General features: G+C 35.7%; 1 pseudogene; it reads left to right on the forward strand.

The window, feature by feature from the left end:
• The first annotated feature begins 2295 nt into the window (after positions 1 to 2295).
• On the forward strand, positions 2296 to 6257 carry LOC105421703 (putative methyltransferase TCM_000336; annotated as a pseudogene).
• Positions 6258 to 7327: the final 1070 nt, after the last annotated feature.

Raw genomic sequence — 7327 nt, forward strand, 5'->3', positions numbered from 1 at the left:
ATTATCTCTTATAACCCAAAACTTTAACCTTCATTGAGATAGTGAATTTCTACTTGTTGAGGCCATGTATGTAACCCCACAAGGTGAACCACGTAAATCGTATGTTGTGATGATGTGATTTTTATGTTTGCTTTATTTCTTGCACTCGATTTGTAATTGCATTCATCTACTTCGTATTCAGCCAATTATGTACACGATCATGGGTGGGATCCCAGTATTTGGGATTCTTGATTCCGCATTCAAGGGGTTCTCGAGAACCTTATAATTGGTATCAGAGCAAAAGGTGTGTACGGGGTTAAGGATTGCATTAAGAAAAAGATGAATGATGGAGTTTGATGGATACATGGTTTGAGGTAAAGAAATATGGAGGCAAAATGTTTGTGAAAGTTCCACAATAGAGGCAAGTGAGAAGAAATCAAGAAATCTATTCAATGAAGGTTGCCAAGACAATTATGGTGATTTTTCTACCAAGGTGGAGAATGTTGGGTTTAGTGATAGCCAAATCACCTACCCATATTCTATTCTAAATGTTCAGGGTATTATGGTAAAAAATAAATGGACTTTCTTGAGGAAGCAACAAAGTGATCTCTATATAAGAGGGCTACATAATACATAATACTCATTATTTGAGGGTCACCCATTTGGGGGTTATGGGAAGGGATCTCCAAGATGGAGATGAGTCTCCAAAAGAGAGAGACATGACCTCCAAGAGAGAGAGGCAGTATTCTCATGAGTTTTGGGTTGGCTAAGGCTTCTACTTCAAGAGAAAGAAAGTCTCTCGGTTGGTCTCAAAGTTATCTTTCTAGTAGAGGTATTGTGTGGGAAAGAAGGTATTGATCGACTCTTATAACCCAAAACTATAATCTTCATTAAGATAGTGGATTTCTACTTGTTGAGGTCGTGTATATAACCCCATGGGTTGAACCATGTAAATCGTGGGTTGTGGTGATGTGATTTTTATGTTTGCTTTATTTTTTGCAGTCGATTTATAGTTGTATTCATCTACTTCGCATTTAACCAATCATGTACACGATATTGGGTGGAATCCCAGTATTTAGGATTCTTGGTTCCGTAATCGAGGGGTTCCCGAGAACCCTACAAAAAGGACCTCCACGTAAAATTTCCCAAAATTGAAACTATGATCCTGGTAAAAATAAACCAGTTTGCCAAAAAATTTTCCTCCAAAATAATATTCATAAAGGATTATATACAGTGAGACCATTTATCTTTAGTACAAGGAGATTACAATTTTTTATAACCATCAGATGTGAAATCTAATATCTTGGATGTTGTGACAAAGTTCGAGAAAATTCCTTTTAAACTATGAGCTAAGTCAATGCAATAAAGGTAGCAGCCCAGTTTCACACCCAATGGTCAAGATTAATTGTGACCACCTTATACCAAAAGTAAATTGTCTCACTATATATTTTTTTCTATTAGTAAATATGGTAAGAAGGGGTAGATAAAGTGGGTTCCATGGCAAAACATCAAATAGGTCCCTTTAATTCTTACTTGATACCCATGAGTAACATGGTCATAGCCCGTGGTTTAACTACACTTCAAATAACTAAAGGATGAAGTCTCTATAAGGTCTAGGTTTTATGAAAATAAAATAAAACGTCACCTCAAGTTTTTATCCGGAAAGCACTTTTGGCAATAAAAAATCTTTATGATGGCACTATAATCAATTTCCAACATTCACACTAAAATTTGAAACTAAAAAAATGCTACAAATCTTGTGGACTTATGAACACTTATTTTTAGTGTGAAATGGACAGTCTAGATAATTTCTTACAACATAAACCATTTTAAGAACTTAAAATCTTAAGATTTTTCACAGCCATAATGTTGTTGAAGTCGAGATGATCAATGTAAAAATTTTTCATACAATTTTCAATGAGATATGAAGTAAGGCTTTAGTTATTTTGATAGGGCTGCAGCCCTATCAAACCATTTTCCATAACTAAATATATTGCATGGATGGCTCATTCCACGCAACCCCACTAAAAAACGATCCATCCAAAATTGGGATGGATGGAACTTTGTTTTTGTTTCTGTTTTTCTCTGGTACGTGTGGATCATTCAACTAAAAGGAAACCTACTATAAACATTTGGCATGGATGGCTCTTTCAGTTCAGAACTAAAGCATTCACAGTATAAATATGGCATGAGTTGCTCTTTCAACTCAGAACTTAGAGCATTGGAGCGAGAGAGAGAGAGAGAGAGAGAGAGAGAGTTTTTATAGTATGGAAGTGGCAATTCATCTTCACATGAATTGAGGAAGAGGGAAGACGAGCAACGCAGAAAATTCATCGCTTCAGGTTTCATCATAATTGAATTTGCTTTTGTCCCTCTCTCTGTCAAATGCACTTGTGTACTATGTTTTGTGCGCAGAAACATAGATTGGAGGTGGTTAAGCCCATAACTGAAGAGGCAGTGAGAGAGATGCTCTCTGCCGATTTCACTGACAGCTTTGGGATCGTTGACCTCGACTGCTCTTCAGGCCCCAACACTTTCTTTGCTTGAATCACCATCATCAGAGCTGTGTACGTGAGATATCAAGAAAACTCGAAGCCAATGCCCGAGTTTCGGGTGTACCTTAATGACCTGCCGGGAAATGGCTTCAACTCCATTTTCAGGGCATTGCCTTCGTTCTATGAGTTAATGAGAGAGAAAGATGGGGTTCCGGGGTCGCGTTTTTGTGGCCGGTGTTTCGAACTCTTTTTACGCTGGACTTTTTCCGGCAAACAGTCGGCATTTTGTTCATTCGTCTTACAGTCTCCATTGGCTGTCACAAGTATGCTCTCTGTCTTTCTCAATTCATTCCCCCCTTGGTAGTGTGCCCTACCTCTCTAACGAATTTTTCATGACAGGCGCTCGAGAGAGAGAGAGAGAGAGTGGGGTGTTTAGAGCATGAGTGAAATCATTATGGAAGTCTTCACGGAGAAGTGTGCCGTTTGTTTAGAGCCTAGGCTCTAAACAATCAAAGTAGAGCCTACCTTCAAATACTGTCCATAAACGTGATTTCAATAATAGAAATCTTTTTTATAGCCTTAAAAAATATTTTCATCTTTATTTATAAGGTTTAAAGCTTCAAAAATAGTGTAGATTGAGAGATTTATGAAAACTTGAAAATCTTGAAAATTGATGGTCCAAAAATGCGTTGATTTTCAAACCTTAAAATCCATTTTTTTTTTTATCCAGTCTTGCATCTTGATGTCGAGATGATCAATTTGACGATATTTGAGCACCAAAACAACCTCTTGTAGTCAATTTTTGAGGTAGGCTCTAATTTGATTGTTTAGAGTCTCGGCTCTATATAACTTTTCCAAAAAAATAAAAAAAAGAGGTCTCCCACTACATGAGAAATTAATATGGGTCAGTTATGGGTCCCTTTCCACCCCCACCAAATATCAAACTATTTTTATTTTTAGAAAGTATAGAATGAGATCATTTACCTCTAAAGCAAGGTGGACACATTAATCTTGACCATTGGGATGTAAATTAAGTGGCTGCAATTATTCCATTGACCAAGCTCAAACTTCAAAAGAAGTTTTCTCAAACTTTTTTATACATTCCAACTATCAAATTTCACATCTTAATGGTTGTAAATAATTGTGACCACCTTGTATGAAAGGTATATGGTCTCATTGTATATATGGGTGTGGTTTGCATAGAGCCAAAGCTCTAAACAATCAACTAAAGCCTACCTTCAAATAGTGTCGGGAAATGTGGTCTCAATATTGGAAACCTTTGTGATGCCCTTAAAATATATTCAATTATAAAATTTAAAGCTTCAAAAATAATGTAGATCGAACATATTTATAGAAAATTGAAAATCTTGAAAATTCACGGTCCAAAAATGCGTTACAAGATACACTACTTTCGAAATTTGAAATCCATTTTTTTATGTACATGCATCTTAATGTTGACATGATCAATTTGAGGATATTTGGGCATCAGAACATCCTCTTCTAGTGAAATTTTTGAGGTGGTCTCTAATTTGATTGTTTAGAGCCTCGGCTTTATACAAACTTTTTCCTGTATATAATCCCTTTTTTTTTTTTTTAGTGTTTTATAGTTGTATTTTTGTTAATCTTTAATTCAATAGGAAAACCCCATTCTAGTGATCCGATATTGAAAACATCATACCATCCCATATTTGGATTTTCAACCAATCTAATGTCTCCAAAATCAAACTTTCTTTTAAATAAGAGTGATTTACATATGGACCCTAAATTGTTTTCTAAAATATGAAATGTTTCATTTATAGGTAGAAATTACAAAGAACGTCGGTCAACTTAGTTTTATTTTTTATTTTTTCTAGACTTGTTTCTTTGTCTGAGAACATCCTTGCACCGAGTTTTATTTATTTTTAGTTTTTCGTTAGTAGGGTACTGCCCTAAAGCTTGGGGAATTTCCCTATTAACGAAAAAAAGAAAAAGTGGATTGAGGATTCCATCCTTAGACCAATAGGCAATTTTGGAAAAAATACAAAAAGGTTGAGTTGACCGACGTTCTTTGTAATTTCTATCTAGAAATGGAATATTTCGTATTTTAGAGAAAAAAATAGGATCCATATGAAAATTGCTCTTAAAATAAAAATTATTTTACAAGATATTAAAATTTTAAGAAAGCCACTGTGATTAATAATGTGGTCTTTGTAGGTTCTTCCAGGGCTATACGATGAGGATGGAAAGGCCCTTAACAAGGGTAACGTGTACATAAGTGAAGCCAGCCCACCAAGTGCGGCACAATCCTATCGTCAACAATTCCAAAAGGATTTCTCATCATTTCTAAGGTTTCGTTTCCAAGAGGTGGTAAGAGGGGGATGCATGGTGTTAATATTCTTTGGCCGAAGCTCAACACCAGAAGGCGATGAGGAGTTTCACTTTCTATGGACAGTTTTAAGCCAAGCTATACGAAATTTGGTCTGTAAGGTAACCAATCGAAAGAACTGCACAGCGGTGACAAATCCATGACATGGCTATTTTGGTGTTTCAAAAATTGCTGGTTTGATCGAGGACTCCTGAGATTAGATAGGGAGTCCGGCGATTTCTAGGCCGAAAAACTTTGGAAATGCCTGAGTCTCATATTTTTCAATTTAAATTAAAAAAAAAAAAACAGACCCCAAAACTTGTATCACACTAATTGAGGGGGCTCGAAATCCTAGCAAGTTAGGGCCTGAGTTTAATAAAAAGTGGTTTGAGCTTCCCTACCTACCTATATACATGTGTGTGTGTGCATGTTGATTATATGCAATGAGATCATTTACTTTTAGTATAAGGAGATAACAACCAACCTAGAGCATATAGGGATGTGCCATTGACTACGATAAAAATCCAACCAAAATAAATTCCCAATCTCTATGGGACATCCTAGGCTATTCAATTTCACATCAGCCAAGTAGGGTGATTGTGACCTTTTTGAACCTAATATAATTGGTCTTATAGTATACAATCCCTATATATAGGAACTTGATTGTGTGAGCCAAACTGCCTATGCTGCAGTTTGGGCTAGACACCCCAGTCTAAACAATTTGAATGGCCATGTTCACTAATAGGTGTGGAGGAAATTTTTATCATTTTTAATTTGTGCATGATTTTTTAGTAGTCTTGTCTTGTGTGCGTGAGTCTGACCTCTCCATAAAATTTCAGCTCAAAATGATCTATATAAAATTAAAAATAAAAAGGTGTCCATACACACTAGCCATTGGATATATGCCCATATCGAATCCAAGCCATCCGGCCTATACTATTCAGTAACCCTAGCCAGCCCATGATAACCCTAAGGCAACCTATGGAACTCAATCTTGTTAGTGTCCCAACTAAAGTCTTTTTTTCCTTTTTTTGTAGCACAGGGACTTGTTGGAGAGGAGGAGTTGGATTCATTTGATTTGCCCTTCTATAATCCATCTGCACAAGAAGTTGAAGAAGAGGTGAAGAGTCACAATTGAGCGTTTCGAGCAACTACCCATAGCACCTAACAAGAGTGGGAAAGAACTTGGGATTGATCATGCGCGCTGTGGCCGAGCCCTTGGTCAAATATTACTTTGGGGAGGAGCTGATGGAACTGTTTTTTGAAGAATATGCTCAACTACTTCAGTTTGAAATAAATGAAGGAAAGAAGATAATGATTCATTTTGTTCTTGTCTTGAAAAATTCAAAGTGAAGCACTTTGATGCTCCAATCAACAAACCATACCTTACGGTAATCATGTCTCTGTGTGAAAGCTTTGTCCATAATTGATGTATTGATATTGGGATGCTTATTTGTTTGGATCATGATTTATAGCTTACTTATTAGTAGTTTCTCGCTCTATTTGTGGGGAATTTGATTTAGAGGTTATGCACACCTATGTACTGTTGTGTGATTGCAATAGAAGTCTTTTTTTGGACTGCTTATAGTTTGTTCTTTATATTAGGTAAATTACGTCCTCACCATAAATAAAATATGGAATTATGTGCAGGTCCAAATTTTTGAAAAGTTTACGCAGTGGTCCATTTTTCCCCCAATTTTGCCCCTCTATTTGATGTTCTAAACAATATACTACTTTTTTTATTATTATTATTAATTTTTTTAATGTGTATGAACCATGCGAGGTTTGGATTCTCAAACCTCTCGGCTTCTTTGAAGACTGTGCAAGCCAAACTTTACATCTCTACTTTCATTGGTGCAGCGGACTGCTGGATTTATGCATCAATATGTTTATTTATTGATTTATTTATTTTCTTTTCTGTTTTTCTTTTTTGATGAATACCCAAAGAAGATAAACTTTATGGCTTTGTCATCAGGTTTATCATAATCTTCATCACTGCTCTTCACATAAATTACACACCTGAAAAACACGAGATGTCTGATTTCTAGTTTCTTCTCATAGAGTAGCTGATATAGGCATATGTTTTCCTTTCATCATTGCACAAGCTTCTACTATGCGCCTATTCTTCCATTCAACAATCCCATCATGTTAAGGTGTACCAACACATGCCTGTTGCCCCTTAATCCTGGTTTTTTTCGAGAAGTCCTAAAATTCTTCTGACATGGATTTTCCACCATTATCTATCATGAATTTCTTGATTCTTGTATTAAACTCATTCTCAAAAAGCTTTTTAAATTCTTTGAAGTACCAAATTACTTCAGATTTGTTTGTAGAAAATAAAGCTCTGTACGCCTCAAATAGTTGTCAATGAAAGTGGAATAGTACATCATGTCCCCTCATTATAACATTACAAATACTTTCAAGAATCGATAAAAAGAAAAAGAGTACAAGAAATGAACAATACACTTGTACTTATTTTATTTTTAAATTTTTCTACTAAACAATTTGG

The sequence above is a fragment of the Amborella trichopoda genome, chromosome 10 (genome assembly GCF_054954075.1).
Source record: "Amborella trichopoda isolate Santa Cruz 75 chromosome 10, AtrichopodaSantaCruz75HAP2 v2.0, whole genome shotgun sequence".
NCBI classification, from domain to species: domain Eukaryota; kingdom Viridiplantae; phylum Streptophyta; class Magnoliopsida; order Amborellales; family Amborellaceae; genus Amborella; species Amborella trichopoda.